Source organism: Balaenoptera musculus, chromosome 8 (assembly GCF_009873245.2).
Source record: "Balaenoptera musculus isolate JJ_BM4_2016_0621 chromosome 8, mBalMus1.pri.v3, whole genome shotgun sequence".
Lineage (NCBI taxonomy): Eukaryota > Metazoa > Chordata > Mammalia > Artiodactyla > Balaenopteridae > Balaenoptera > Balaenoptera musculus.
The window spans coordinates 107564697-107586652 of NC_045792.1; the positions used below are offsets into that span (position 1 = coordinate 107564697).

Sequence of the window (21956 nt, forward strand, 5' to 3'; positions counted from 1 at the left end):
TCATGCCTCTTGGGTATGTGCCCAGGAGTGGAACTGCTGGGTCATATGGCAGCTCTCTGTTTAACTCTTTGAGGACCCGCGGCCTGTTCTCTGCAGTGGGTGGCCGTGTTTTCATCAGTGTCACCGGCGTGGCTAGAACAGTCACTCTCTTTCGTCAGTTGTCATTCTGTCTTCAAGCTCTTTACCCCTGTGCTTATCCAGGATCGCCCCTATTCTACCAATAAGGAAACAGAGACATAAAGAGAGGGGAAAACTTCCTAAACCAGAGAGCTAAGACATGGTAGAACCACGATGTGATCTTGGACCCTCTCTCTGAACTACTGCTGGCAGTAAAGGGTGAACACAGAGGGCCTGGGTTGTCCAAACCCTTGCTGGGCTCCTGGGAGGGCACCTCTGAGTCCTTGGAATGTCCTCCTAAGAACAGTGGTTTTGTTTATAGGGTGTCCTGAGCCACATCAGGTCATTTACACTGAGAACGTGATTTACGGTAGGGGGGCCTTGGGCTTGACCTCTGGAGGGGCTGGAGACTAAGGTCAGCCTGTAGGTGGTCAGCCATGCCTATGTGACCCCCTGGACTCCGGGCTGCAAGGCGTGTCCCTAACTGGCAGTAGCTCACGTGTGTCGTCACACAAGGTTTCTGGAAGAATCAAGTGCCATTTGTAAGTCTCCAGTGGGACGGGCCAGCTGGGAGCTGGTGCCTGGTCTCTCCTGGACCCTGGCCCACAAGCCTTTACATCAGCTGACTGTCATCTGTATCCTTTCGCTGTAACGAAGTGTAACTATAATATTGATAGCTTGGCTGAGTCCTGTGAGTCCTAGAGAATCACTGAACATGTGGATGGTCTGGGCACCCCTGAACATCCGGTCCTATACGTGGCTGTAGTTCTAAGGAGCAGAGTTGCATGGGAGGGGTGGGGAAACTGACAGCTGGATTAATTTACCAGCATGTAAGTTACTTTTAGAAAAATGTAAATCCAAACAAGAATCACATACCGCACAGAGGAAATCTGGAGAACATTTGCTCCCAGCGTTACCAGAGGACCAGGGCAAGCGCCCTGGCTGGTAAGCACGTTTCCCAGCTGGAACTGGCTGCAGGGACAACCCCCCAAGGCAGGTAACAGGATCCGACGTGCTTCCCGTCTGCGCCGCCCAGAACAGTTGCCAACGCCCGGGTAAGGTGAGCCTGGGCTGGGCAGGGACCCGCGTTCCCCATGGACAAGTTCTCGGGTGACGGGCTCCCCACGTGATGACGCAGGACCAGGTGCCGCCCGGGACTCCTGAGACAGGTGTGCCTCACATACACGCATCGGGCATCTGTGCCCCACCAGCCACCCCTGCACTTCTAGGGGAAGCAGGATTCCTGAAGGCAGGCCCCACCCAGGTCTCACCTGGACCACCTCAGCCGAGGCCTGATCAGAGGCACAGAAGAGAGGCCAGGGGCGTGCTTCCTGTCACACAAACGAGCTCTCTCTACCTGGGCACCGCCTACACTGGCTGCCATGCAGCTACCCAGAGCCAGTCCTGGGGAAGGGACGCAGGATGCAGAGGCCACAGAAACACCATCTCCCCGAAAAGGGGACCCTCCTCCGCTGTTGGTGGGAATGTAAATTAGTGCAGCCACTACGGAGAACAGTATGGAGGTTCCTCAAAGAACTAAAAATAGAGCTACTGTGTGATCCAGCAATCCCACTCCTGGGCATATTTCCAGAAAGAATCATAATTCAAAAAGATACATGTACCCCAGTGTTCATATTTACAATAGCCAGGACATGGAAGCAACCTAAGTGTCCATCGACAGATGAATGGATGAAGAAGATGTGGCACATATATGCAATGGAATATTAGTCATAAAAAAGAATGAAATAATGCCATTTGCAGCAACATGGATGGACCTAGAGATGATCATACTAAGTGGAGTAAGTCAGACAGAGAAAGACAAATATCATATGATATCACTTATATGTGGAATCTAAAATATGACACAAATGAACTTTATCTACAAAACAGAAACAGACTTACAGACACAGAGAACAGACTTGTGGTTGCCAAGGGGGAGGGGGTGGGGGAAGGACGGACTGAGAGGTTGGGATTAGCAGATGCAAACTATTACATACAGGACGGATAAACAAGGTCCTACTGTAGAGCACAGGGAACTATATTCAATATCCTGTGATAAACCACAATGGAAAAGCATATGAAAAAGAATATATATATATATGCATAACTGAATCACTTTGCTGTACAGCAGAAATTAACACAACATTATAAATCAACTATACTTCAATAAAATTTTTAAGAAAAGAAACACCATCTCCCCGTGGCCTGTCCAGGGATGCGGACAGGGATGCCAGGCAGAGGAATGGACGCCGGGACGTTCGGGGCATGTGACCCAGTCCCTCTCAGGACAGAGCTAGGGGCAGGCAGGGGACAGAGGCCCGAGAGATGTTGGCCTGACACCTGCATCAGACCTGGGCCCTCTCACACCTGTCTGTTGGGATTAAGTTTAAGGAGGCCCAAATTGCCCAAAGGGGGACGAAGAGCCTTTGGATTACCTCTGAATCCCACAAGGAGGAAAGTTTCAGAAAGGGGCAGGGCTGCCAAGGCTTCCCACCCTCCACCGACCAAGCCACCCCTGAGGTGTGTGCTGTGCATTAGCGTGTTGGTGGCGGGGAGTGGCAGAGTGTGCAGGGTCACTTGGAGGGCAGGGGTGTCCACAGGGCCATGTCCACAGTCATTTTCCGCGGCTGCTGCAGACAAGACAGGCCCAGGGAGAGCTGCCCCTGGGCTGCGGCTACAGAAGAAGGGCCCCGATCGGCACAAGGGGCCCGTGGACCAGCCTCATGCCCCATCCTTGGGATCCCGTATCCGATTTCTGACGCCGTGTGCCCCAAGTCTGTGTGGGGACCTCAGTGTCTCCCGAAGCAATCGCCCCGTGAACACATGAGGGAAAAATAATAAATGAACTCCGCACACCAGCTTGAGGGCCCCCTGCGCTGTCAGGCGTTTGCGCTACCACAGTACAGGGGCATAAATGCAAAATTCTCTGTGTTTTCCTTAACAAGCTGGTTCACAGATCTCCCCGCGCCCCCTGCCAACTGATGAAGGCGACACAGCAGACAGCCGTGCTCACGACAAACACCCGACGGGCCTGCTCTACATTCCAGGGTCCTGGCAGCTGGCATTTCCTCCATGCGTTGGATTAAATATTACTTTGAATCCATTTCGTGACTGTGAAGCAGCTCTGATTAGCCGAACCGCTCCCTCTAAAAACATCCAGGGAGAATTAGCACTGGAAGGCGACTGTGTACCTGCCGTCCAGGTGGAAGGAATAAATATAAAAGAGGGACAGAAGCGTAAATATTTAGAGAACGTGGGAACCAGCAGCCCTTCCCTTCGTCCCTGACTGCACTTTTGACGGACAGGTAAATTGCACTATTTTTCCCATCCGTGGCTATGGAACCACAGCAAAACTACAGACATCGGCTTGCTACGGAGGCAGACAGGTGATAATTTGTAATATAATAAAAATGTCAACGGTAAAAAAGAAAAAAAAGAAAGAAAGAAAAAGGGACAATTTGCATCCAACCGAACACCTTGAATTTTATTTCCAACGGTCTGCGATAGGAGCACCTCATACACCGGAAAGTTGACGTGTTCGTTTTGGTGAATTACATTCCATGTGACTTCTCCCTTGTTCTTTCCAAGGAAAGGTGAAGTCAGCAAGTTGGTGACTCCCCGCAGTTATAAAGCCACGCGGCAGCTGTCCCTTCCAGCAGAACCCGACGACTGGCCAGCATCAGCCCCCGCCTGCCTAGTGGCTGCATGAGACCCTCTCTGCCAGGTGTACCCCTGGGCGACAAAACAGCCGAGAGCTCTGGACACCAGGTTCTTAATCGGGTTCCCTCAACACAGCCCCTTCAGTTTCATAAACCATCAGTTTCAGAAAACCATCCCCCCGTGAAAGCGTGGTTAACACCCAGTGTCACCACCCTAGAAAATTCCTGGTTTGGCTACACGATTTGTTTCATCTGAAACACATACAAACATATTTATTTTCACCTTAAGATCACTTTACTTACAGTCACTCTCATCCAGCCCCTTTCTTACCAGGAAGCCGTCTGTCTCTATGAGCCTCGGTATATTCGGACCTACATTGAGACCAGATCCTAACTCATTCCATCCGGCTATTTCCACCCACTTGGCCTGGGCTCAGTGGACGGGAGAGACCCAGGCTTCTGCTGAGAGAACCCAGGACACACGCAGCCTCCTCCGCCCAGGGAAGCCACATTCCACACCTGGAGGCGGGCAAGTCCCGCTCCAAAGAGCTCGTTCAGCAGCCTCAGGGCTGCAGATAAAACTGTTTCCGGGAACAGAGACACCAACACATGAGAACATGGAATTCAGTGTGCGTTCCTCCCGTTTCCTGGGATCCTCGGACACGTGACCACGCCCAACTCAGACCCTCGGGCCAGGGCGGGAGCCCCGCTGACCTGACGGCCGGTCCACTGCTCAGGGCCATGGTTTAGGGGGGATCACGGGGAATGCTGCAACCCGAGAAGCTTCCCTACCCCAAGGAAGCTCCCCAAGGCTTCATCAGGCCAAGTCGTCTCCTTCCGACCCCCTGGCACCCAACCTTGGACTCAGTGAGACACACTAACGTCATAAATTTTTTGTTTTTAAACACTTTGGTGAAGGTGTAATTCACACGCCATAAAACTCATCCATTGGAGGGCACGATACAGTGGGTTCTCCTATAATCATTAAGTTGGGTAGACCATCACCTCTATCCACATTAAAACACTCTCATTATCTCAAAAAAAAAAACGTACAATTCTCAGCCAACACCTCCCAACCCCCTCACCCCTACCACCCCTGGCAACCGCTCATGACTTCCTGTTTCTATAGATTTGCCTGCTAGGGGCATTTCACATAAAATGCAAATCACACAGTCATTCAATTCTCTTTCTTTCTTCTAATTCTCTTCTGCAAAAAGCCTTGCCCTTGGCCAAAGTTACCTCTGCCCATGGCTCCTTCAGTCCTACGTCTGAATCTATGAGACAGCAACACACCTGAACCCCCCAGCTTAGTGTCCACCTCGAAAATGTTGTTATGTCCTCAGCTTTCACTGAGGTCAAACGGTATTTGAAAACTATTTGGGTTTTTCTTTTTTTTTGGCAAAACCACAACTGAAAATGCTACGTGAAAACATTCCTCCTAGACTAGAGTGCTAAGAAAAATCTGCTCTCCAGAGGAACTAGTTTAATATCAGACAAGAGAACTCTGTTATCCCATCTTTCCCTTTTCTCCCTGGCTGCCAGGAAGCTCAGAGATAAATACCACACATGGCCGCAAAAATGTGCTCTCATCCCACGGGTTGGTCGTAGCCTAATGGTTTTAGCCTAATGATTAAAGCAGAGTTTTACCCATGGGGCCTGCAGCAGAATCATTTGGTTAGCAGGCAAACAAGGCAGATTCCTACTGAATTGGATTTCCTTTGGAGGAGGTCTTAGAATCTGCAATTTCAACAAGATGCCCGAGAATTCTTGTTCCTCAGGCCAGGCTCTAAAGTCAAAGCAAAATGACACGGCCCTTTTGCTAGGACTGAGACGACCCATTTGGGGAAACAAACCCAGTTCTTGCTATTCCTCAATCGTCCTCACCCTTGAGGGGGAGCATCGGTGAGCCGCCCAGGTGCTGTTTGCAGGGCCTGACACATGCAGCACGGAGGGGCCCTTACTGCTGAGATGATGACGCGGTCCCTGGCTGAGCTATTCGGAAGGATCTACGTGATGGGCCCAATGACCACCACCCCTTTCCCTAGACTCATGGCCTCCACCTCATTCCTCAGAGCAGCCCAGCAGCTGCTGCGAACAACCCGGTCCACCTGGACCCGCGCACCCTCCTCAACATCGCACACCCCGCCCGGGGCTCTGGAAGCCCGAGGACGATCCTGTACCAGGTCTCGAGGTCCCACCGCTCACCCACCCTGACGCTGGGAGATGCTTCCCACCGCCACCTGCCTTGCTGGGTAACCAGGTCTAAAGTGATGGGAGAGGGCGGAGGGAGAGGAGGGGGGAACCCAGGGGCACTGAGCTTATTCCCACAATGGCACCGAGATGCCCGAGGGTGCAGCTGCATCCTGCCCTGCACAGGGGCCTGCAGTGGGTCACAGAGAGCGTGCAGAGGCGGAGACAGGGAAGCCTCCCGGGAGGTGGGGTCTCCCGACGGCCGAGGGGACGGGCACCAGGAGGGGTGGTGCACAGAGCAGAAGCGGGAACCTAGAGGCTGGGACAGGACCCTCGGGCACGGGGAATACACCCAAGGACGGTGCGGAACCATGTGCTGCCGTCGGGGGCGGGGGCCGCCTGGCAGGTGCCCGACCCCTCGGGCCTCGCTCCCTCTGCCCTGACGAGAGGTGAAGATCCTGGGGCAGCCGGAGCAGAATTCACCCGCCCGGAAAGACCAAAGGCAGGAGGCGTGTGGGCTGGTCTCTAGGTGCCCACCTTCACCTCTAGGCCCAGGAAGAAGGTGGAAGCACTCAAGGTGTACATTCGTAGAGGGAAACTTTGAATGTGTGAAATACTCGGGGCACTTCCACGGGGGCCCAGCAGTGTGCAGCCGGCGTGGGGACACCGGCCAGCACGTCCCCAGCCCGGCCGAGAGGGGAGATGCCGGGGCCCACAGGAAGCAGCTTGCAGGCGCTGCGTTCAGAGCAGGCTTCACCTCTCCTGGCGGTTGATCTGGGGGCACGTCCTGCAGAGAGTGACAGGGTGAGGGCAGTCCTGCCTACGCCAGCACCAGGGCCCCTCCCCAAGGTTTCAGCTGGGCCGCGGTGAGCTGGGGAAAGGCCGTCACGTCTTCCCACGGTGACCGGCCTGCCATCAAGGTCACCCCGGCGGAAACCTGAGCCCCGGCCACACGCGAGACCCCACTTCTCCTCCTTCTCACTGAAAAGTGACCCTGTTCCCCAACCAAATCCAGATCCACGTGCTGTATGAGCGTCCCGGGGCTGCTATAACAATGTGTCACACGCCGGGCAGCTCAGAGCAACACAAAAGTATCCTCTCCCCATCCTGGAGGCCGAAAGTCTGGAATCAGGTTCCCTGGACTGAAATCTGGGTGTCGCAGGGCTAGCGCCCTCCGGAGGCTCCAGGGGAGGGTCCTTCCCGCCTCTTCGGGCTTCCAGGGCTCCAGGCGTCCTGGGGCTCGTGGCTGCATCACCCCAGTCCCTGCCTTTGTCATCACGGGGTCTCCTCTGTGTTCACATCTCCCTCTGTCTCCCTCTTGTAAGGGCTCCTGTGATGGTGTTAGGGGCCCAACTAGATGATCCAGGGTAACCCCCCATCTCAGGACCCTTAACTTGATCACATCTGCAAGCTGTACTGTACCCGGTGACACATGTGGTCCTGGGATGAGGACTTGATACCTTTAGGGCCATTTCCAACGGCCCCATACAGCGACCCTTCGCTCCTTCTGCAGATTCCCGGGTCCCTCTGGGGAGATAACAGTGATTGAGGACCACCTCCTTCACACAAGCTCAGAGAGGTACCATCACCCTCGCCCGGGCCTGCACAGGGACTGCCCCAGGAGGGGACAGTCACCTGCTCCCCATTTACTGACTGCATACCAGACCCAGGTTGGGGCTCTGGGTGGAGAGCGCACAGCTATCGTGCTTTTGTTCTGCAAACAGCACGCAGACAGTGAGAGCAGACGCCCCGCCCTTCGGAGCCAGACATCTGGAGCCAGTGGCCCTCATTTGATGTCCACACCCCTCGCCCACCATCACTCCCCGGCTCACTGCAATCTGAGATGCGGGGGGCTGCGGGGGACCCCTCTGGAAGCAGCGTCCACGCGGTTTGTACAGCATCGCCCCCCCTTCGCGGTGGAGCTGCTGGACATGCCCGGGGCCCACGACCTCTTACATACGCAGCTAACTCCTCCCGTAATGCCCTGGGAGACACCGGCCCGGGCCTCCCTCTGGCTGCCTGGACCTAACACCCCCCAAGGCCCAGCTCCAAGCCCAAAGAAGGCTATATCTCTGGAATTCCCTATCAAAGGAGGAGTAGGATGAACAGGATAAATGCCAGCCCATTGGGTTCTGACTTGGTCCATCATGAGCCTTCCTCTGGGGTCACCGGTTAAGGGCAGTCCCTAAACGCCGCCATCACCTGCTCCCAGGAGGAAGGAGCCCCCCGTCTGGAGCACGCCTCCTAAGCAGATGTCACAAGAAGAAGCCACACAACTTAACCAAGACACAGAGGGCTTCAGACCAGGAGGACGCAGGCTGAGTGCTCATGCCGCCGGGATTTGTGGACAGAGGGCATCTCTCAGCCTCTGATCTGGCTGTCAGCGCTGGATGCACCGAGATCATTTAGAACAGGGGTCAGCAAACTTTGTGTAAAGGGCTAGCCTGTAGATATTCTCAGCTCTGAGATCACACGGCCTCTGTCACAGCCACTCAACTCGGCCTCTGTAGCATGAAAGAAGCCAGAGATAATACAAGAAGGAACGAGCTGCGTGACAGCTCGTTCAGGAATGGCTGCGTGACAATAAAACTTTATTTACAAAAGACAACCCATGGAGTGGGAGGAAAGATTTGCAAATCACATATCTGGCAAGGGATAAAAATCCAGAATATATAAAGAGCTTCTATGATTGAATAACAAAAATCAAGTAACCCAATTCAAAAATGGGCAGAGGACTTAAACAGACATTTCTCCAAAGAAGACATACACATGGCCAAGAAGGACATGAAAAGATGCTCAGCGTGGCTGATCACTGGGGAAATGAAAACCAAAACTGCAGTGAGATACCACTTCACAGCCACTAGGATGGCTACCATCAAAAAAACAGGAAAAAAGCATTGGTGAGGATGTGGAGAAATTGGAACCCTTGGCATTGCTGGTGGGAATGCAAAATGATGTAGCCACTGTGGAAAACAGTATGGCGATTCCTCAAAAAGTTACATGTTAAAATTACCATGTGACCCAGCAATTCCACTTCTGGGTATATCCCCCAAAGAACTGGTATTTTTACACCCATTTCCAGAGCAGCATTAATCACAACAGTCGAAAGTGGAAAGAAACAACCTAAATGTCCGTCAATACACAAAGTTTGATCTCCATACAGTGGAAGATTATTTGACCTTAAAAAAGAAGAAAATTCTGACAGAGGCTACAACATGGATGAACCTTCAGGGTAGTATGTTCAGAGAAAAAAGTCAGACACAAGAGGACAAATCCTGTAGGATTCCACTCATAGGAGGTCCCTAGAGTCATCAAATCCATAGAGACAGAAAGTAGGATGCTGGGGCCAGGGGCTGGCTTGGGGGGGAGGGGGGGGGAGGGAAGGGGGAGTGAGTGTTGAATGGGGCCAAGGTGTCAGCTTGGGAAGATGGAAAGTTCCAGAGGTGTATGGTGTGATGGTTGCACAATAATGTGAATGTACTTAATGCCCCTGAACTGTCCACTTAGAAACGGTTAAGATGGTAAAAATTTATGCCACGTGTATTTTATCACAATTGAAAAAAAACTGGATTTACAAAAACAGATGATGGTAGGATTTGGTCCATGTGCCATAGTCTGCCAAGCCCTGATTTAGGACCATACACTAGGCACCCAGTTTTGGAGATAACTGCTTGAATCTCATCGCCGAAGACAGAGTCTTCACCCAAATCTGTTGGATGTGTCACGTCACTGCCAGGAAAGTCACCTGGAACCTCAGAAATCCTCTGGCACCCTAGGGGGGGTGTCTGATTATACCCACAAGTGGAAAAAATAATTTGAGGCAATAATAAAGACCACTTCACAAAAACCGTATCTTTGAATTCATTCCATCTGTGATTCATTGAATCACGGGTGAGAATTCACAACACTGTACACTAATCCTGTTACTCTAAAGTGGAACCCTTCTGCCACTCATCATTTGACATCCGGCTACTCACTAAATTACCACGCGAGGGTAATTTTCCATTTCTTCTGAGTGGCAGCAGGAGGGGATCACTCCGAAAGGTCTGAAACCCAGAATCCACATGGGTTTATTAAGTGATGAATGTTTCAACCGTAAGGTGATGCTTCAGCCAGGGCAGGGGGGCTGTGAGGCGCCCACACAGGGGGCATCCATGATGAATGGAGGCCCCAGGACACCCGGAGGTCGCTGAGGGGCAGGGCCCCTTTGTGGGACACCTGAGGATGCAGGAGAAGCAGCTGAGAGGGAGATGAAGAGCCCAGATAAACCTGGGGCTGATGGAGAATTCTGCCTCAGCTTCGCCCACACCCAGGACGCAGCACCCCCTGGGCTCACGAAGATCCACGCCCGAGAGATGGAAACCCTCCCCGTCCACAGCGCAAGGGCCACCATCCTTCCTCCAGCTGAGAGGCCTAATCTCCCAATGAACACCTGGTCCCCTGGCCTGGAGACAGCCCACTGTGTGGGCGAAAAGCACCCTGGCCGGCAAACCAAGATTACAACACGTCCACTCCTGGCCCAAAGGGGGCTGTCCGGTCCAGCTTTTTCCTCTTCTCTTTCCCCTTGTACATCAGTGACCACGGTCACAGGGACAGATCCTGAAATCAAATGCTCCCACCGCTTGGGGCCAATGGTAAGTATAATAGTTCTCTAAGAAGAGGCTGGAGGCCCAGCCCGGGCAGCACCCTATCTCAGACCCCGCAATGGTGACAAGCAAACGCTCAGATCAACTGGTCAAGTGTCCTTTCTCAGGAAGAAACCTGGAGGAGGTCAGAGGGCCTTGGTGCAAACCCAGGCTCAGAGAGGTTCGACCTCGTCGTGAACCAACAAGCCCCCCATCTGGCCTGGGGCAGATGACCCACAAATTCAGAAACACGCTGCACGGGGGCTTTGTGCTCTGCCACCAGCTGCCACCACAATGAATGGTAAGTGAGTCCCAAGTCCCGATCCCCAGGACGTCAAAGGCAGGCCTTATGGACGATGCCATAGGTACGGTTCAGCCTAGCGCGGGACCTTCCCTCAAACCTGGACAACCTCCTGCTCTGAGGCCGCTCTGCCTCTAGAAGAAAGGGCGGCCACATCCTCCGCTAGAGTCGCGCATCTTGTGTGCATCCGTCTGTCACCTCTCCACTGAGCCACAGTGAGTGAGCAGGTACCGTGGGGTTCAGAGCCAGGGGGTTCCCGACGAGGGGCCAGCATCCAGTATCGGGGAGGAACAGAGGACAAGGGGACTGTAGGCTCTGCCCACTCAGCAGGGACAGCGGGGGCTGGTCCTCCATGGGGCCCCATCACCACCGCTCGCCAGGTGAGTGCCCGTGTGCGCCCGGGGGAGGGCGAGAGCAGAGGCCAGAGAAGCTCAGAGCACAGGGAGGGAACCATGACCACATGGAAAGGCTTGAACAAGGACAGTGAGAGCATCTGAACTGCATTTCAGGCAGGACTGCAAAGCTGGGAAGCTGGGGGTAGGAAACCAGTTAGGAGGCAACCCCCAAAAGCAGTGGAGACCAGGACCAGGGCAGGGGCAGTGGCTCCGACATTCCGCTCCTGCCTGCTGTATTTGTAAGCCCAGGACATGCACTCTCAATGAAATCTTGGAAGGTGAAACGGATCTTAGTGTTTTTAAGTAGAAAGCACAGATATTCAAGCAGAACATGAACAGATATACAGCCTTTCCATAGTATTAAAATTTCATTGGGGTGGACGATTTGGAAAAAGGGTCCAAAATGTCTCCATGGATAGGCGATGATATTTTTTATAAAGGCTGAGAAGTAGTGTCCAAGGAGGAGTGGACCTCACAGACCTGCCTTTCTGGTCCCCAGTATGCAGAGCCAGGCTGGGTGGCCGGGTGTCGCACCAGAAAGAGCCCAGGCTGTGCACAGCCAGGGCTGGATGGGGCCTCTCAGGACCAAGTAGGCCATGAGCAGTGTGTCTAACTGTTGGAAGCCTGTCCCCTCACCTGAGAATGGCAATCATTTCCCTTTCTTCATGAGGTCAGTCGTGGTAAAAGCCCAACCTTTAGGCAACATTCAGCAAATGCCAAGTTTAAGCACATATTACAGATGAAACGATACCAGTGGAGCACATATAACAAGCTCTGGGCACCAGACTCTGAGCACAGGGCATGTCTCAGCTCTGCAGAACCACAGATTGTGGGCTTCCCTCCATGGCCCCTGTGCTGGACACAAACAGGTGTCCCCTGGTCCAAGCGAAAATGGAGGTGGGGCACCTGAAACACTTCCCCCATTATCCACTCTCAGCCGCACTGGCTGAGTCCCGCCTGGACATCTCAGAGCACAGACAAGGAGCCAGACCTGGAGCCTCAGCCACGGTCCCAATAATTCCCCCAAGGTCACATTAGCTAGGCACCAAGGGGCAGGCTTATTCCCCCAGCGCCAAGGGCAACTCCACCCGCCCTCTCCCCACCCTGACACAAGCACCTGGGCCCTGATTGCGAGGAACTGACCATCCTCTGGCCGCAGTGCCAAAGGGGTGAGGTGAACCCCACCACAGCAATGGAGATTGGCTTGCAGGTGACAAGGACAAGGAGAAGATGTAAGATGTTCTAACTCACCAGAGGTGCTGCTGTCAGACTGGGCCCCGCAGAAAGGTCTCTTAGAACAGGAACCGTCTGCACTCCAGTGGGTCAAGGCATGGAGACAGGAGAGATTTCCAGAGCTGCAAGAGACAACCAGGTCATGGTCAGATAGAGCAGGGGTACCAGCAGGGGTACCGGACTGGTACCAGTCCGTGGCCTGTTAGGAACCGGGCTGCACAGCAGGAGGTGAGCGGCAGGCAAGCGAGTGAAGCTTCACCTGTATTTACAGCCGCTCCCCATCGCTCACATTACTGCCTGAACCATCACCCCCACCCACCCACCCGTGGAAAAACTGTCTGACACGAAACCAGTCCCTGGTGCCAAAAAGGTTGGGGACCGCTGAGATGGAGGCTCCAAGAGGCAGAGGTTAAAACTTCAAGTGCATCCTGATATCTCTGAGCTGAAAACCAGGGGCTGCACTTCTGCTTCGGGAAAGATGGAGTAGACGCACTTTTCCCTACTCCTCCCAAGAAGAGCCACGAAAAACCCAGTATGTCGTACAGGAAACAAACATAAGACTCCGAGAGGTAGAGAGAAGGCAGAATGGTCCGGGACCAGGGACCCAAGGAACAGCACGGTGGTCGGTTCTCAGGGCTGGAGAACCTCATATCCCAGACTGGGAGATAAGAAGTCAGAAACCCAGAAACACTAGTAGAAGCAGAAAAAAAAGCTGCAGTGAATGACTATTCTCTCCAGCCAAAACACCAGGAAAATGGCAGACGAAAAGGACTACGTTTAGACAATAACTGCTCTACTCCACCCAGATATCACAGGAAAACTGTGGCCCCCACCCTGACTCATAGCAGCAGAGGCCGAGGGGGGAGCCTGGGCTTCCCCTTGCGTGGCTGTCGTGAGGCATCCAAACCTCCACTGGGGGGGGGATCAAATAAACCAAGGTGCAGAGCTGGGACTTTCTTCCCTGCCGAGCTGTAACAAATCCTCCTCCGGTTCCATTCGGGGAGCCCGGATTTCCACCCGCATTTGGCACCCCTCCCTCACGCCCCCCCCCACCCCGCTGGACTGGGGTCAGAAGAGAGCTAACGGAGGGTCAGGACTTTCCCCATCACCAGCAAGAATGAGGCCACCCCCATCACGGTATCAGTGGAGACCACGTGGGGAGCAGGTCCCCTCCCCCATCAGCAATAACAGGAGCCTCCCCACTTGAGGTCAACTGAGGAAGCTGGACATCTACCTCCATCTGGCAGTAATACTTCCCTTGTGAGAGTGATGTCAAAACAAGCCGGCTAAAACAGAAGAATTCCATGAAATGTTTAAAGAATGAACATCAATTCTACACAATATCTTCCAGAAAATAGAACCCAATCCATTTTGCAGAACAAATATGACCCTGATACTAAAACCATACAAAGAGAGTACAAAAAAGAAAACCACAGGTGAATATCTCTCATAAATATAGACATAAAAAATCCTTAATGAAATATTAGCAAATAGAATTAAGCATTATATGAAAAGAATTATATATCATGACAAGTAGAGTTTATTTCTGGAATGCTAGGCTGGTTCAATATTTTTTTAAAAAATCAATTTATAGGGACTTCCCTGGTGGTCCAGTGGTTAAGAATCTGCCTTCCAATGCAGGGGACGCAGGTTCAATCCCTGGTCGGAGAACTAAGATCTGGTGGTCCAGTGGTTAAGAATCTGCCTTCCAATGCAGGGGACGCAGGTTCAATCCCTGGTCGGAGAACTAAGATCCCACGTGCTGCGGGGCAACTAACTAAGCCCACGTGCAGCAACTACTGGGCCCATGCACTCTAGAGCCCACGCACTGCAACAAAAGACCCCACGTGCCACAACAAAGATCCCGTGTGCCGCAAATAAGACACGATGCAGCCACATACATACATACATAAATATTTTTTAAATAAATAGGGCTTTCCCCTGGTGGCGCAGTGGTTGAGAATCTGCCTGCTAATGCAGGGGAACACGGGTTCGAGCCCTGGTCTGGGAAGATCCCACATGCCGCGGAGCAACTAGGCCCGTGAGCCACAACTACTGAGCCATGCGTGTCTGGAGCCTGTGCTTCCACAACAAGAGAGGGCCGCGATAGTGAGAGGCTCGCGCACCACGATGAAGAGTGGCCCCCGCTTGCCACAACTAGAGAAAGCCCTCTCACAGAAACAAAGACCCAACAGAGCCAAAAGTAAATAAGTAAATAAATTCAAAAAAAAAAGTAACAAATGTTCAAGTACAATTGGTGTCTTTAAAAAAATAATAATAAATTAAATAAATAAATAAATTTTAAAAATAAAAAAATAAAAATAAATTTATGTAATACACTATACCAACAGGCTAAAGAAGGAAAATCACACGGTCATAGCAATCAACGCAGAGAAAGTATTTGACAAAATTCAACATCCATCTGTGACAACATCTCTCCCAAAAATAGGAAGAGGGGAAATTCTTCAACTTGATCAAGAGCATCTGCAAAACTTCATCTCATCAGCTAACATTATTCCAAACAGGGAAAGACTAAATGCTTTCCTTTTGTAATGAGGAACATGGCAAGGATGTCTGCTCTCATCATTCTCATTCAACATAGGGGTAGATGTTCTAGCTAGTACAAAAGGCAAGAAAAGGAAATAAAAAGCATACAGATTGGGAAGATAGAAATAAAACTGTCCCCATTTGCAGATGATGTGATTGTAGAAAATCCCAAGGAATCGCCAGAACAACACCTCCTAGAAATAATACATGAGTTGTGAACAAGGTCACAAGATACACGATTGACATATAAAAGTCAACTGTATCCCCATATACTAGCAATGAACATGTGGACACCAAAATTTATAATCCAATACCGTTTACAATTGCTCAAAAAAATAAAATACTTAGGTGTGAATCTAACAAAACACGTACAAGACTTGTACCCTGAAGTCTACACGAACCAGTGAAAGAAATCAAAGAACATCTAAAGAAGTGGAGAGACATACCCTGTTCATGGAACACAGTCAAGACGTCAACTCTTCCCAAATGGGAAGAGTTGGGTGGAACACAATCCCAGCAAGATTTTTTTTTTGTAGATATAGACAATATTATTCTGAAATTAACATGGGAAAGCAAAGGAACCAGAATAACTAAAACAAATTTGGAAAAGAATAAAGTGAGAGCAATCAGTTTACCCAATTTCAAGATGTACATGGCCAGAGTAATCAAGGCCGTGTGGTTATGGAGGACAGACAGGGACACAGATCAACAGAACTCAACAGAGAGCCCAGAAATAGACCCACACAAATACACACAGCTGATTTTTTTATAAGTTTATTTATATTTGTATTTATTTATTTTTGGCAGCCTTGGGTCTTCGCTGCTGCCCGCGTGCTTTCTCTAGTTGCAGCAAGCGGGGGCTACTCTTCTTTGCAGTGCATGGGCTTCTCATTGCAGTGGCTTCTCTTGTTGCAGAGCACGGGCTCTAGGCACACGGGCTTCAGTAGTCGTGGCTCGCAGGCTCAGTAGTTGTGACTCACGGGCTCTAGAGTGCAGGCTCAGTAGTTGTGGCGCACAGGCTTAGTTGCTCCGCGACATGTGGGATCTTCCCGGACCAGGGATCGAACCTGTGTCCCCTGCATTGACAGGCGGGTTCTTAACCCCTGCACCACCAGGGACATCCCCCAATTGATTTTTGACAAAGGCATAAAAGCAACTCAATGGAGGAAGGATGGCCCCCCTCAACAAAGGGCCTTGGAGCAACTGGACACTGATAGACAAAACAATGGCCATCAACGTGAGCCTTACACAATGACCCAGCAATCCCTCTCCTGGGCATATATCCATACAAAACTCTAATTCGAAAAGATACATGCACCCCAATGTTCATTGCAGCATTATTTACAATATTATTTACAATAGCCAGGACATGTCCATCAACAGACGAATGGATAAAGATGTGGTACATATATACAATGGAATATTATTCAGCCATAAAAAAGAATGAAATAATGCCATCTGCAGCAACATGCATGGACCTAGAGATTATCATACTAAGTGAAGTAAGTCAAAGACAAATATCATATGATATCACTTACATGTGGAATCTAAAATATGACACAAATGAACATATCTACGAAACAGAAACAGACTCACAGACATAGAAAACAAACTATGGTTACCAAAGGGGGAAGGGGTGGGGGAAGAGATAAATTAGGAGTTTAGGATTAACAGATACACTACTATATAGAAAATAGATAAACAACGAAGGCATACTGTATAATGCAGAGAACTGTATTCAATATTTTGTAATAACCTATAATGGAAAAGGATCTGAAAAAGAATAGATAAATATCTATATATGTATAACTAAATCACTTTGCTGTATACCTGAAACTAACAGAACACTGTAAATCAACCATACTTCAATTTTTTAAAAATCAACTCAAAATGGATCATGGACTTAAATGGAAAGTGTAAAACTATAAAACTTTGGAAAAAAACTTCTCATAGGAGAAAATCTTCAGGATCTAGGGTTAGGAACGCCAAAAGGATGCCAAAAGCACATCCACACACAGAAAAAAAATCAATAAATTGGATCTCATCAAAATTAAAACCTTCTGTTCTGTGAAGAAGAAGATAAAAATACAAATCACAGACTGGGAGAAAATGTTTGCAAACCACACGTCTAACAGAGGACTCATGTTCAGAATATAAAAAACTCTCAAAACTTAACAGGATAAAAACCAAACCATCCAATTAAAACAGGGACAAGAGACATTTTACAAAGGAGGATAGGTAGATGGCAAAAGAGCACATGAAAAGATGTTCAAAACATCATTAGCCACTAAAGCAATGCAAATCAACACCTCAGGGACATATCCCCACACCAGAGTGGCTAAAGTAGAAAACAGTAAAATTCTGGTGAGAAAATGGGCAAACTCTCACATTACTGGTGGGAATACAAAATGGGACAGCCATGTAGGAAAACAGTGTAGCTGTTTCTTAAAAATCTAAACATGCAACTACCATACGACCCGGAAATTGCACCCGTGGGCATTTATCCCAGAGGAATGAAGGCTCACGTTCACACAAAAACCTGAAAACTAATGTTTATAGCAGCTTTATTCGTAACAACCCCAAACCGCAAACAACCCAGGTGCCCCTCCAAGGGTGACGGGTTAGACAAACTGCCGCATACACACCATGGAATCCTACTCTGCATAAGAAAGCAGGGACCAGGGATACGCAACAATCTCTACAGAGTTTCGATGACAGAGAGGGAAGCCAACACCAGAAAGTCACTTACTGTGTGATTCCACTTCTGTATAATTACTGAAATCACAAAATTATAGAGATGGAAGGCAGATTAGTGGTTGCCAGGGGTTGAAAAGCAAGTGAAGTAGGAGGGAGTCTGTGGGGCTATAAAAGGGCAGCATGAGGGATCCTGGTGCTGATGGAAATACTTGTATCTTGACCGTGTCACTGTCAACGTCCCTGTGTTGAGATGTTGTACATTTAGTTCTGCAAGATACTAGTCACGGGGCAAACTGGGTAGAGGGTACAGGGGATAGCTCTGTATTATTTCTTAGAATTGCAATTCTTTTAAAAATAAAGAGTTTCCTTTTATTTTAAAAAGTACCTTATGGAAAACGAAACAAATGAAAAGAGGTTACACAGAGTTGCCATGTGACCCAAGACGCATGATTCTACTCCAAGGTGTATACCTAAAACAGATAAAAACATATGTCCACACAAAAACCTGTATCCTAATCTTCATAGCAGCCCTCTTCCTAATAGCCAAAAAGTGGAAGTAACCTCAATGTCCACCAACTGATGACTAGATAAATAAAATATGGTCCATCCGTACAATGGAATCTTATTCAGCCACAAAAAGACACGATGCACTGACACATGCTACCACGTGGATGAACCCTGAAAGCATCATGCTAAGTGAAAGAAGGCAGACACAAAAGGACCTCACATTGTATGGTTCCATTTACATAAACTGCTCCAAATAGGCACATCCACAGAGACAGAAAGCAGATGAGGGGTTGCCGGGGTCCGGGAAGAGGAGGGGGGATGGGAGGGGGGAGCCACTGCTAATGGGTACGGGGTTTGTTTTGGGGGGAACCAGAATGTCCCAAAATTGATTGTGGTGATGGCTGTACAATCCATGAATATACTAAAAATACACTGCAGTATACACTTCAAATGTGCGGATCGCATGGTATGTGAAATATACCTCAAATTGTTGAAAAAAGCAAGCAGTGACTGGGTTCTAGGAAATTTTAAAAGCACCCACTTAAGAGTGATCTTCCCTGTCGCCCATGGAGAATCACTAAATTATTGAACTATTTTAAAATGTTAGCCGTCAGCGTTCTGCAGCTATTTTTAGCAGCGCCCATCCCATCATTCCTACGGAGATGGAAATCGTAACTGTGAAGCATTCTGAAACAGCTCTGTAACCCCCAGGGTATGCCCCAGGCACAGAGTAGCCCCGGTGTCCTGGGCCGGGAGTCAGGAGGCGCTGGCCTGTGCCCTGGACAGACCCGGCTGCCCCAGCCCCGGGGGCCCTTCTCTGGAAGACCAGGGCTCCCAGAGTCAATCTGCCTGGTCTCAGCCCCGCTCTGCAGCCATCCCCCCACCACGTGCCAGCTAATTCTGTGAAATGGGAATGCATGAAGACACCACCCTGGAGTCCTGAGGATTAACTGACCACGCACAGGTGGCTCCTCCCACGGGCACCCCCAAAACAGAGGAAATGTCACCACCTCCCTCTCATCCAGAAAGGCAGCGGGAATGGCCCCATACTGCAGGTCCTTCCCTTAGCGAGGAACCTGATTCTGCCAAAGGTGAAACAGCGGTTCCAACAAAAACTGGTACAAGAATGTTCCTAGCAGCATCATTCACAGCCGTCAAAAAGTGGAAACAGGGACTTCCCTGGGGGTCCAGTGGTAAGATTCCACGCTCCCAAGGCAGGGGACACGGGTTTGATCCCCGGTCGGGAAACTAAGATCCCGCGTAAGAAAAAAAAAAGTGGAAACAACCAAAGGTCCATCAACAGAAGAAAGTACAGACAAAATGTGCTCTATCCATACAAGGGAGTATTATTCACCCATTAAAAGGAATGAAGCACTGACACAGGCTACAATGTGGATGAACCTTAAAAACATTTTGCTCAGTGAAAGAAGCCGAGCGCAAATGACCTCATGCCGTACGATCCACTCACATGAAATGTCCAGGGCAGGCAAATCCGTAAAGACAGAAAGCAGACGGGTAGCTGCCAGGGGCTGGAAGGGACTGTTTGTGTGTATGGGGTTTCCTTTCGGGGTGACGAAAACGAAAACTTTTTGTACTAAATGCCACTGAACTGTACAGTTTTAAATGGTTGATTTTACGTTCTGTGTATTTCACCTCAATAATAAAAAAGAACCTCATTCTCGACAGCTCACAAGGGTTCAGAATCCACTTTACAAAGTGAGGGAGGAAAAAACCCTGAAAACAAGGCAAAATGCCAACACTCAGGGATGAGGAGGAAAGGGAAAAACTCTCTGATCCTTGGCTTTTGTCACAGCAACTTTCTGAGGCTGACCTTCCGCAGCCCTCGGGGAGCGGCGGGAACGCGTACACCGCCTCCCCACCGTGCCGTCTACACCACTGCTGAAGTCCGGGCTGGCAGGAATGTGACTTCATCTGATCTACCCATTCTCCCGATGAGAAAACTGAGGCCGAGGTCCCACAGCAGCTGAGCGGCCCAGCCAGGACCAGAGCCAGGGCCCGGCTCCCCGATCCTGCCTCTTTCTGCCTCCGGGAAATAGCTCCTCACAAAAGCAGGACCCGGTGGGAAGTCCCCGTGGCCCTTGACCTCCACGGAACGCTCTTAACTCTCCTCTGCCCCGGCTCCATTACCAGAGAAGGCAGAAGTGCAGGTGGGAGTGAGCTTAGTAACAGCTCTCGTGTAAAATTACTCAGGAACAAAGTTAAAATATTAATTACACCCTCCAGCTGAACCACAGAGCCCGTGACCCCTAAAAGCGTGAAACCCCAGCTGGCCGCTCCGCTGGTGCGCACGATGATGGGTGATGATGATGGCCAGCACCTGGTGGGGGGGGAATAGATGCAGACGGGGCTGCACCAAACCCACACGGGGCGCGCGCCTCCCTGGACCTTCTGCCTGGGGAAGTCCTCTCCCAGTGACCCTAGACTTGGCCATTACGCTCGCTTCAACCAAACGGGCCAGAGCAAAGGGATGCATTCTCGCCGTTCTTGGGAGCCCTGCAGCTACCACCCAGTGACCAAGCCAGGCTGGCCTGTGGCGGGGTGAGAGATGGATGATGCAGTTACCCCCCGACCCCTGCCAACGACCAGCCCACCCGGGAGGCGTGAGTGAGGCCTGCCCACCAGCTGACCACAGGTGAACTCAGGGGCCACAAGAACCAACCGAGTCCTGCTCAGATGGTCCACTTTCCAAATTGTGAGATAAATAAACCAGGGGTCGGCAAATTATTGCCTGTGGGCCAAAGTCAGCCCACAGCTTGTTTCTCTAAATAACGTTTCATTGGGGCTCAGCCGTGCCCATTCACTTGACTGCTCTTGCTTTGTAGAGAGACTGTACAGCATAAAGCATGACACATTTACTCTCTGGCCCTGAAATAAACAGTGGTCCTTTTACCCGAAGTTTTGGAGTGTTTTGTTCTGCAGGTTGTTAGCTGACACAACCTCCATCTAATTGTTACTGATTAGGTGGGTGTTACCATCCCCCACAGCTGAGGATCAGGCAATGCCCGAGGCCACACAGGTGGTCCAAGCAGGCGGCACCCGCAAAGCGGAACTGAACTCTGGTTTGTCCGACACCAAAGGCCCCGTCATCGTGCAGGCTTTTCAGAAAGCGCTCCTAACTGGATGACTAACTTAATAAATATTCCACCCCGACCTCCCAGGTCCTCTCCTCCCTCTTCAATAAAAGATGGCAGGATAAAATTTCAAATGAACAAGAGCACATCCGTGTCAGGAACATCAACTGAGAGCCAAGAAGGTCCACTCGAAACAGCACCTTCCGCCCCCCGGCCCAGCCACCTGGAGCTCCTGTGGGGCAGTGGGTGGGGGAGTGCCCCTCGCTGAGAAACGCTCCGTGGGAACTCTCCGGATGCACCAGGGAGCGGAGGAGCTCAGGTGGGCCCCCAGGGCTACCGATGACCCCTGCAGGGGCAACAGGTACCCTGGAGGACTGCCGGGTCCCCCCACTCCCGTCATCCGGAGCCCCTACACAAACCAGGTGCACTTACAGCTCAGGCCAGAGGCTCTGCAGAGACCAGACGGGGCGGGAATCCACGGCGGGGGCTGAACAGCCAGCCCCACCAGGACAGGGGAAGCGAGTTGGCGGACTCCAACCTGCACGTGACGTGGGTCCAATCTGAACAGATCAAGTACACACAGGTGCTGCCAA

At 50.7% G+C, this 21956-nt stretch overlaps 1 protein-coding gene across 5 annotated transcripts in view; it reads right to left on the reverse strand.

Moving 5' to 3' along the window:
- The window catches only part of SHANK2 (SH3 and multiple ankyrin repeat domains 2), a 552800-nt gene that overhangs the window by 515416 nt on the left and 15428 nt on the right, over window positions 1–21956 (reverse strand). For 4 of the 5 annotated variants that reach the window (XM_036861478.1, XM_036861481.1, XM_036861480.1 and 1 more), the window contains exon 2: window positions 12539–12642. The gene's annotated coding sequence lies outside the window, so the exon portion shown is untranslated. Of the gene's footprint in view, window positions 1–12538; window positions 12643–21795; window positions 21868–21956 lie in introns of those variants that run through there. The other variant, XM_036861479.1, reaches the window with a different exon arrangement.